Source organism: Neopelma chrysocephalum, unplaced genomic scaffold (genome assembly GCF_003984885.1).
Source record: "Neopelma chrysocephalum unplaced genomic scaffold, ASM398488v2 Primary Assembly neopelma1_145667, whole genome shotgun sequence".
In the NCBI taxonomy this organism is placed as follows: Eukaryota; Metazoa; Chordata; class Aves; order Passeriformes; family Pipridae; genus Neopelma; species Neopelma chrysocephalum.
The window spans coordinates 1-10,525 of NW_020933136.1; the positions used below are offsets into that span (position 1 = coordinate 1).

The following is a 10,525-nucleotide window of genomic DNA, read 5'->3' on the forward strand; positions in this document are numbered from 1 at the left end:
TTTTTCGTGTTATTTTTGGAGAATTTGGTGGGTTTTTTTGGGGGGGGGTTGGGTTCTGTATGTTCCTTTGAGTGCATTCATGGTGCTGGATTGTGTGGGGTTTGTATGTGCCTTCAGCTCTGTTTTTGTGCTGGTTTGTGGGGCTTTTCCATTTTCCTTTTTTCTGGGGATTCTTGTGTTGATTTGTGGTTTCTGTGGTTTGTGTGTGTGCGTTTTTCTGTGTAGATTTGAGGGGTTTCTGGGTTTTGTGTGTGAATTTGTAGTTTCAGTGTGTTTTGTGGCTTGTGGGTTTTGTGTGTGTCTTCAGTGGGTTTATGTGTTTGTATTCATGGGGGGGGGTTCTGTGGGTTTTTTATTTGTGTGTGTGGTTTTTCTGTGCTTTTATAGTTGTTCTTGAGTGGTGTGTGTGGGTTTCTGTGTGGTGTGCTGGAGGTGTGGGGTTTTTTTCCTGTTTAAAATGCCACAATATTCCTGAAGCACTCCTTTTGTGGCCTAACCTTGTCTTTCCTACATCTGTAACAAAAAACTCTGTCCTTTTACTGGATTCGTTTTTACTTACTGTGCAAGACTGTATTTTAGGATTTTAAAATTAATATTTTGTTCTCTTCGACCATGTTGGGAGGAAGAAGGGATGGAATGAAAGCAACTGAAGAGACACTTTTATTTTGGATGATTCTGAGGCAACACTGAATTTATATCATATGTATTTATTTCTGACAGATATCCAGCTTAGCTCAGCTGCTCAGATGAGCTTTTTCTTAGGAAGTTCGGTAAACCAGTGAAGAATATATCCACGACTGGAAGATCAAATCCTAAGAATATCACTTTTCTCTAATTTTCTGTGCTGTTTTCCCTGTTTGCAGTTGATTGCCAAGGCTGAGAGGATGAGACTGGAGAAGACTAAGCAGACAAGCAAACACATTCACTTCACTGATGGCAACTAACCAGGACTGATGATCTTCCAGTGTGAACTGCAGGTATTTCAAACAAACCTACCAAAAAAACCAGCCCCCACAGCCACCACTGCTCACAGCGACTAAACCCGGGCCCCTGGAGCCAGAACTCTGCGGACTGCAAGTGTGAAGATGGGTCTGAACCCCCATTTTTGAATAGGCTGAATGTTTACTGCTTCTGAGCCTTCCTAGGTAAAGCTTTCTGGAAAATGTGTATGACAAGATTTTTGCTTTAGTTCACTTCCGGGGTTGTTTTTTTGTTGTTGTTGTTGTTGTTCTGTTATTATTTTTTTTTTGGAATTTTTTTTTGTATGCTGAAGTTTTATACACTAGGTTATAAAATAAAACGCTTGAGAAAATTTCAGCTGTGTATCTCTAATTCTTCCATTTGCTTTATGCCACCATAAATAATAAAAGTGGTAATGCTGCATAAACCTCTCTAGGCCTCTCTTTAGCCCATCAAACTGTTTCAAAGTACAGGAGAATAATCTTCCCTGTATTTTCAGTTGGGAACTCTGTCGTGGAGAAGTCTGGGAGAAAATTTCCTTGTATAAATACACACTAAACTGAATTTAGCTTTTTTTTTTAATTTGTTTTAGAAGAATCTTCGGTGGAAGAAATAATATCTTTGTTTGATACCTGTGGTTGCTCTAGCTCCAGAAGTAGTTCTCATTTGCAGATAAGTGTTAAAAGTCGGGTAGTTCACAGGTTAAGAAGGTGATTTTAATGGCTTTCAAGTATTTCATGGGAGACTGGCAATATTTTAAAAATCCCTGAAGGTAGAACTGGAATTCTACACGAGGCTGCACTTGTGAGTGACTCAGCCCTGCTGGCAGGGAGGGAGTGAATGGAGAGGATTAGCACGACTCAATGGAGAGGGAACAGCAGCGATCAGGCTGGAGATAGCAGGAATCCAGGGGGGAAAAGTGCAAGATAAGGGACGAACAAAAGGGCTGGAAGGGCTGGAGGGGAAGAGCTTGCTGATGGTTCTTGGAATTGGTGTGTGGGGGATTCCTCCCAGGGGAAAGGTGGGGGAAGGCTAAGAACTAACCCAGGCACTGCCCTGTGGACTCCTGCAATATTCAAGTGTTTAGTCCAATCGCAGCATTTTTTATTTATTATTATTATTTAATCTTGAACTCCTCCCATCCTAGGTGGGTAAGATATTTGATGACACATAAAAAGTCATTTTCATACCTACCTATGAAAAGAATTGATCCATTAATGTTTTTTTCTCATTATCCTGCTAAAAGACAGTTTGTTTTCTTTTTCCACTTCTGTGAAGGGGAAAAAATTAAACCCAAAAACTTGCTCTGGGTAAAATGTTTGGGATTTTGCTGCTGAAGTTCATTTGAGTCAAAAATATATCCGTGTTATAAATAATTCAGTTCATAAATGATTCAGACTTTTTATGTGTGGTGGAGAGTGGAACTGAACTGCAAAAGCCCAAGTCTGGGAGTTATTGGTCTTGTATTAATATTTTCTGACTTTAACACACAGAAGTCACCCTTTCTGTCCCTTTCCATATTTATGCAGGATAATTCCTTACACTTCAACATGAGTTTTCTTTTTCTCCTTTTCCAAACTAGTGCAGCAATCTGCTTCAGCAGGGAAGGACAGTCGGTGTTTATCACTTCCTGAAGAAGTTCATAACAGCATTTTTGCTCTTAATTCATAAATCAGGAACGGAGAGGATGGTCTAGATGCTTTTACAAAACCTTGGATTCTCAAGGATGCCAGAATGGTTTGTGTGGTTTTTTATCTTTAAATGCATGTGACAGTTAATTTTTGCTGCTGTTATCCTTCCCCATCATATGCTGAGGAGTCCAGCTATTGAGTTTTACCCTCCCAAGACTTGCATCCCTAAAAATTATTCATATTTCACCTCTAGGAACTTCCCACAGTGACTCTTCCCTTTTTTTTTTTTCCCCAAGAAATACACTTTTACTTAACAATTCAGGATGATACTGCAAAATTATAGGAATTCCTAACCTTGGAGTGCTCATTTGGTTTTGCTGATTTTTCTGCCTCCCCCGACTGTTTTGAGAGAACATCATTCCACATCCATCTGCCTGGAGCAGAACCCAGCATCGATTTTTTTGCTCTTTGTGACCCAGCACGGGGCTGAATCTGATATTATTTTTAGCACTCATATTTCTACTTCTCTCCCACGAGTTGCAGACTCTGCGTGGCAGCAGCAGGACTGGTTTTGGTGGAACACCTGCCTGATATCCCGGGATTCCTGGACCTGCAGGTTTTCAGTAGCACAGAACATGATGCTTTGCCCCTCCTGCCTGCCTCTGCAGTGTAGAAAAACCTTTTTAAATTTGATTTTGCACCCTGTGTTAATGTTGAAGTTCAATTGTCCTCATCTTACTGTCACCTGGAGTGAGGCTGTTCTACCTGTTTTATTTTACACAGCCAATCCTGGTGTTTTGGGGTTTCTTTTCCCCCAAGATGTAGTCAGTACACTAGTTTAAACAGGCTTTAAGGCATCCTTGAAAGCCAGCAGGTAAGTAAATTATCTTTTTCTAGAGAAGCTCCAAATGAAATTAGAAAATTACCCTCTGACAGATGACAAAGGCACTTGCCTGCCCACGCCCCTGAAAACAACATAGGGCAGTGTCATAATTGCTTTCCTAAGGGTACCATGGTGTCTAATGATCCCAGGCACGATTAAATCATGGGAATAATGCTGCACAGTGCTGGAAAAGTAATTAGATCAGGTATGCTTGGGTGACTTTGAGATGTGCCTGAGTGAGGGGGTAATGCAGTTACCTACAAGTCGCTGTGGATGGGTGTGAGGAAGTCGCCAGCTCTCCGGGGACTTGGCAGCACACGAGTTTTTGTTGGTTGGCAGCAGAGCCAGGCCAGCTCTCCTATTCATCCCTCCCTGGCACATGCAGCCGTCACCCAAGTCGCACCAATCCCTGCAAAACGAGGGGAAAAACAAGCCGGAGAATCTGGGAGAGCTTTGCTTCCCGTTGCCCGGGTAACCGGTTTTGTGCCGGACAAACGTCGGCTGCGCTTTTATCGCCTTTTTACGGCGTTTTTTTAGTGGAACCAAACAAACATCCGAGCGGGAAAACAACTGGGAGAGGGGTACGGGGGTGGGACAAAGCAGCCCTGGCCCCTTGGGTGTCTCCCTGGGCGGAGGGGCTGCCTGTATTCCTGCCGTGGGGATTCTCTTCCCTGGCCCCGTGCACCCCTCAGCGGTAGCTGCCTGCCAGGAATGCTGTTTCCAAATGTTTCCTTGCAGCGTGCAATCCCGGTGATTTGGGCTAAAGAAAGGACTTGGAATGCAATCAGGAGTCGTGAGTGGGATGGGGAAAGCCTTCCAGCGTGGTGTGATTTAATTAAGGTCGTTCAACTGCCCCTTCTACCTCTCTGGCCTGCGGCTCCGTGGAATTCAGAGGGTCGGTTTTACTCTTTTTTTCCAGGTTTTTAACTAAGGCTGTTCCCTGACTAAGGCACTCTGGGGAGTCATCCTGGGGATGGCTGGGGGTGGGGGTGGCAGCCCCGAGGGGTGACAGAGAGGCTCCTGCCCAGGATGGGCTGAGGGGCCCCGTGGGACCAGCAGAGGGCAAAGCTGCTCCAGCCGATCTGGGCTGCGGGCACAACACAAAGCTGAGGGCACTGTGGCATCCAGTCTGTTTGGCTGATGGCACAGATAAAGCCAGGTACATCTCTTGGGAGAAGGGATGGTCCAGTTCTCCCACCCTGTGAATAATGGATGGAGCAGGCACAGGCACGGTTGAATACCTTTTGGCCTCCCTGCTTTGTGCAATTTTCTCCTTTGTTTTTGGTTTGTTTTCCCTCACCGTGGCTGGTGTTTGTTTCCTTTCCCACATACACTGAAACGTGGTTCTGATATGAAAAGTTTTACCTGGTGCTTTGTGTATTTGTTTGAGTGTTTTGGGAATCCAGCTGCTCTCTCAGACCTTGCCCATCTTGTCTGGTGCTCAGTAGGTAACTTCTTACAAGGTTTAGCCTGGAAAACCTTCTCCATGAGCACAAAGTTTATGTGACCTGTTGGTTCAGGTCTGCCTTTACACCAGAAGTGATTTTTGGTGTAGAAGCAGAACTGTGGAAAAAACACAGTGAGTCTCTTGAAAAACTTAAGCGAGAGGGAATTAATTTTTATTCTTATTGATTCATCCTTTCCTTCCCTGAACTTTTGATGCCCATTCCTTTTCTCTTTGTCACTGGCTGTGGGAATTGAAGGTGAACTCTCTCTTGAACCTCCTGACCATGAGCATACCTGAAACCTTCCTTATCCAGGTCCTTTGCCACGCTCTTACACTGGTGGAAAAAACAGAATAATATTATTAGAATCAGGCCAAAATGTTTTAAATTATTTGGGTGTTGAAGCATGCAGCTGTGTAGCCTATTTGGGCTTACACTGTATCTATAGATGTATTTTTATAGCCAAATCTCTCATAACTATATATAGGTACAGCTGCAGTGGCAGAGTGGGTCATCTGCAGCTTCCAGCAGGGAGACACACGCAGAGCTGTTTTGCAGCTTTTAAGCCTGAATTTGGCACCATCCCCTGTTTCAGGTGTCCTGATTACAGCTCCTGTGCTGTACTTTATATTCCATTTATTATCCAAGTGTTTTGGCTCTGCTTGTGGCTGGGTTGGAATCTTGCCTTTAGGGAAGCGGGATAGTGTCTCCCACTCTCCTTAACTCCTACTCTATTGCTTTGCTGGTTGGGAACTCCATGTTAATTTTGTCCTAAATTGTATATATATAATTACATATATACAATCATCCTTTGTGCAAAAGCAACAATTTTAAGGAATATTCAAATACATTACAGCAACTGGTAGCTGAATGGTGCATGCAGAAGAGTGAGTCCTTCCTCAGGGAGCTTCCTGAGGAGCTGTTGTTGGAAAGGGATGGCAGGAGATTCCATAATGAGGAGTCATGGCTATGAGAGCTAATGCTCTGTGTGGTCACATTGTATATGAGACAAGAACTTTGGATGTGAGATGGCAGTTTATGGGGGGAAATGGAGGTATTCCTGCTGAAATTGGTGGTGGGCAAGGCTGGGAGAAAGGGAATGTTTTCTGTAATGTTCTCCTGGCATGCTGTGCTGGAAAGACAGCTTGCTTGCCCAGAAAATGTTGTTTCTCTCCACTCTCCCAGAGGGAAGGCTGCTGGATGGCAGACAGTGTGTCCTGCTGCGTGGGCAGATGTTAATCAACCTGTCTCACCACGGTGGTTCTGACACGGGCCATCACCACCTTTCCAAATCTCCGTGGCTGCCTCATCCAGAGAGGTCCTGACCCAGGTTCAAGGGGTTAATTTTGAAAACAATTTTTTTTTCCTCGTGTCTCAGGACTGTCTGGTTTTAGCCGTGATGGGGATCAGAAGTGACAAGGTACCGCAGGGGAGCTGTTCTCCTGGGTTTGCATCATGCCTGAAGCCAGACCAGGAACGTCCTGAGAGGGACTGATCTGCCAAACCCATCAGACAACATCACTTTGACCAAGTAGCTCTGCTTCCCAATGAGAGGAGCTTCCCAGTTTTTTGGCATTCACCAAGATGTTTCCTGAGCCAGTTGTGATGGAGAGAGTGACCTGGTGGCTCTGTGCAGAGTCAGGACAGACCCTTTTGGGGGGGCTGCAGGGTCATGGAGAGCATGACTAATATTCTTGGCCTCAGCAAGCTGACTGGGTAGTGTGACTGCAGTGTCCCTTGGGAACATCCCGTGTGTGCTGTGGAAAAGGCAAGGAGCAATTATGTCAGAAGGAAAAGATGTTATTTTTTCAGTGCCATGGCTCTGCTGTGGATGCTCAGAGACGAGCTCGCAGGGATCTCTCAGACTAAACGTGTCAGATGTGTTGCTATGGCCAAATAAAGATATTTCTAAATTGGTATGGCTGTTAAATACATGGGAGATAACAGCAATCTGAGAAGCACACATGACAGAAATCTAGTGAGACCAAATACTTGGTTTGGACCGAATTAGAGTTTTTGGTCTGGTTTTTAAATGCAGCAACTCAAAAGGCCTTTTCCCAGAGTAGAAAAGCCTCTTTTGCTGTTTCAAAGCTTAGCACAGAAAGCTGATACACAGAAAGGAAGATACAGCTTCCCAAATCTATCTTTTACAGAAAATCAAAATGAGGATCCTGACATAAGGACAGGACAAGACCCAAGATTGAAGCCACTGCATGGCTTTCAATATCAAAATACAAAGCCCAGCATTACATGACACTAATCTATGCCATAGCACGGGCAGCTTGAGGCCCATCAGGTCCATCTGATGAGGTTCTGCCACCATCCCATCTGTTTTGTATTCATCTGTCACCGAGACTTGGAGCCACTGAGGAGGAAAAAGAACTGGCAGTGTCACGCCATGGCTTTCTGACATCCTTACAAGCACTGTGGGAATTGCTAGAGGTTGTTTCCTGGTGCTTATCAGGGGCATCAAAATGTAACTAAATACCACGTAGGAGTAAATACTGTTGTTATCCAGCAGAAGTCCCAGCCCCAAAACTGCTGTTACACCATGTTTCAGCTGTTCCTGAATGTAAGGAGATGTGTGTTGGGCACGCTGTGTCAGCCTCCTGCCAGTACAGTCCAAATCCTGCTGGAGGGTCTGCTACAACCACTAAGGAAAAGGGTACAGTGTGGGCTCTCTGAGCTGGAATGTGCTGCTAACACTCCGTGCAGTTGTCTCAGCCAAATCTTCATCTAATTTGCTTTAACAGCAGATGTTAAAAGGAAGAACTAATCAAAGCAGCCATATACCCAGTGGGACTGAGGTTTCCTTGAGCTCGGCACTCACCTCCAGCAGCAGCAGCAGTTGGCACCCAGGGAAGAGGGAAAAAAAGTGGATAAAGAGACACTGAAAGTTGCCTCAAACAGCCCCTGAGTCTCTGGAGTGCAAAGCATGTCTTTTAACTCCTACTTTTTATCCCTTCTAGTAGGCTCTTTTCCAGTCCTTGCTGAGGAGTAAATGCTTTTTCTGTGTATTCCCCGCAGGCTGCCCTACTTTACACCATCACCTTGGAGATGGAAAACACAATTCTCTGCAAAATCTGCTTGTCACGATTCCCAATTTTTTTGTATCAGAGGGTGAGGCAGCGAAACCCTGACCCCGCTGAAATCCCTGGGCGGTCATAGCTGAGTTTGGCGCGGTGGGGGCTGAGGCACAGAGAAGTATTTCGGACATTTCTCGCAGGTCCCGGCACGGCTTTGTGCGTCTCCTTTGTTCTCCGGCAGTTTCCATGGTGCTCCCGCTTTTGTGTGCAGACCTGTCTGCGGGCAGCACTTCTTCTCCAACGCCGCCCGCACCGGATGATTTCCCGAGGGGAGGCGGCGCATCGCATTGCGTGCCCGCGCTGCAGAGCTGCCGGGCATCAGCCACCGCCGGCATCCTGCAGCCTGGCACTCGGGAACCTCGGGAAACTATGGATTCGGGTGTTTTAAAGGAACGGAGCAATACGCATTAACCCAGCTCAGCCCTTCGCCGGTCGTGTTTAGCAGTATAAGAGCAGGGCTCTTATCCGAGGGGGTTGTTGCTGTAAAATGAGAAGGCAGGGCAAGAAGCAGCAGCCATGCCGCTGTTTGCTGCAGCACTCTGCAAATTCGATCTGCAGATGATCTGTAGGTGTCACAAAGCATCATTCCCCTCGCATAGACGAGGATGAACTCATTTATCTGTTACCCAGCTGTTAATTCTCTGCTGATCGTTCTGATGCCGGAGCACTGACCTCCTGAATGGCATCAGCAGGGAGGAACTCGTGGTCCTCACGTCAGGCACAAAGTCAAAATAACCTGTCCTCTGGTATTGATGCCCAGGAATAATATCCCTCAAGAAACCTTGAGCCTGCTCAGAGGATCACAGTAGAGTGCTTAGAGCCCGAGACTAGAAATATTTCAGCGGGAAAACCGGTTCTGTGCATCTTACAGGCTGTTCATCCAAAAGGAACTGGAGTGTAAAATCACTGCCCAAGTGAAAAAGCAGGCGAAAGGGCAAAGCTGTGCCAAGGGGGGATTGTAACTCCCAGGCACAGCAGAGAGTACATTAAGTGGTGGGAATAAGGCTGGAGGTCTGTTTAGCAGGAATGCACTTTAATCCGGGACCTGCAGATATCAATAAGAAAAACATTAATATCAAAATATAGAGAGAATATCACTGGGGGCAAAAGGGTGGCTAAGAAAGAGATGTTCTCATCACAAAAGCTAAATACTTGGAGCAGAAAACTGCTTTTCTTCGCTAAGGTGAAGCTTGTACTGTGGGCTGGGAGAGAACAGGCTGCTCCCCAAAGCTGGACATGGAAATTGGTAAGCCTTGGCAGAGGTTTTCAAGGATGCCTAGGAAATTATAATGCCCAATTAAGTAGGAATTTGTCATCCAAGTCCCTTAGGCAGTCCTGAGAATTGCAGCCACTCTGCACTGCATCTCATTTTCAGACAGATTTTTCCCTTCTGCTTCTCTTTGCACTCCTCTTCCAGCACCATCCGCAGCTCCTGCTGGCACAGAGCTCCAAGCAGGGCTTGGACACACGGCATTCCAGCAGCCTCAGTGGGGACAGGAGAGGAGATAGTCTGCTCCTGTTGAGGCCATTCAGAGCTGGAGCTTCTCTGTACTAGCTTAGCGTCCTAGGAATCCCTGGGAATTTTATTATGTCCTTGATTTCCTTCAGCAGCTCCACTCTTGGAATGGGCTGTGCCTGGGCACCAGAAGTGAGGGAAGCCCTTCACCTGGCAGAGGCTTGGGAGGTAAGAAAGGAGTGAAAAAGCCTCATTATTTTGGAGATAAATGGTAAAATAGATTTGCAAGAAAACAGGAGGGAAACCTCATTCTAAATGTGAGCAGGAACAGCATCCCAAGGTTTCCTGGGAGCCCCGCTCCAATATCACCTTTAAATATGGAAGACTTGCTCATGGCCAGAGCACTGTTTCCCTCTCACCTGGGTCTTAGTTTTCCACTGATTCCGTCTGATCCAGCCTTCTCAATGACTAAATCTCCATTTCCCACAACCTGCTATCAGTTGTTATTCTTTCTCAGCCCTCCTCCTCATCCAGATCCATCCAGTCTATCTGTGGCCCTGGAGTTCCTGAGCTGTGTTGCCAGCCTGCAGCAGGCTGGAATTGTGCTGGTACTTCCCAGGAATAAACCTATTGGTTGTGCACAAGGCACGGTGGTGGGATCCAAGGAAGGGACATGCCCTTGTGTGACAGAGGTGACCTGGACAGATGTTCCTCCTGGAAGTACCAGGACATGGAGAGTGGCACTGGAACAAATAGAAGGGAGCAGGATGAAAGCTCTCTGTTGTACGGGTTTGGAAAAACATCCTCTACACCTGTAGTGTTCCACAAGTGAGGAATAACGGTGCTTTCCCATCAAACAGCCGGTGGCTCTTGTTCAGCAAAAGACATGCCAGGTGTTCCAAAAAGCTGCCAAAAGCGTCAGCAGGGGAGGGAGGGATGCAGGGACACGGAGCTGGAGGTGGGGCTAAAGGTATTGGCTAAATCCCGGCGCAAACGCAACTAAGTAGTTTCTAAATTAATTAGCAGGTAGGCTAAATTTAGCATCTCCCTAATGCACTAGGAAC

General features: G+C 46.1%; 2 long non-coding RNA genes across 2 annotated transcripts; both read left to right on the forward strand.

The window, feature by feature from the left end:
* Positions 1 to 368: 368 nt before the first annotated feature.
* LOC113962334 lies at positions 369 to 6,445 on the forward strand. The gene is made up of 3 exons (XR_003532517.1): positions 369 to 977; positions 1,553 to 2,697; positions 6,105 to 6,445. It is a non-coding gene; the product is annotated as an uncharacterized LOC113962334 (long non-coding RNA).
* Positions 6,446 to 6,546: 101 nt separating this feature from the next.
* Positions 6,547 to 10,318, forward strand: LOC113962335. Its single transcript, XR_003532518.1, has 2 exons — positions 6,547 to 9,251; positions 9,979 to 10,318. It is a non-coding gene; the product is annotated as an uncharacterized LOC113962335 (long non-coding RNA).
* The last annotated feature ends 207 nt before the right edge of the window (positions 10,319 to 10,525 follow it).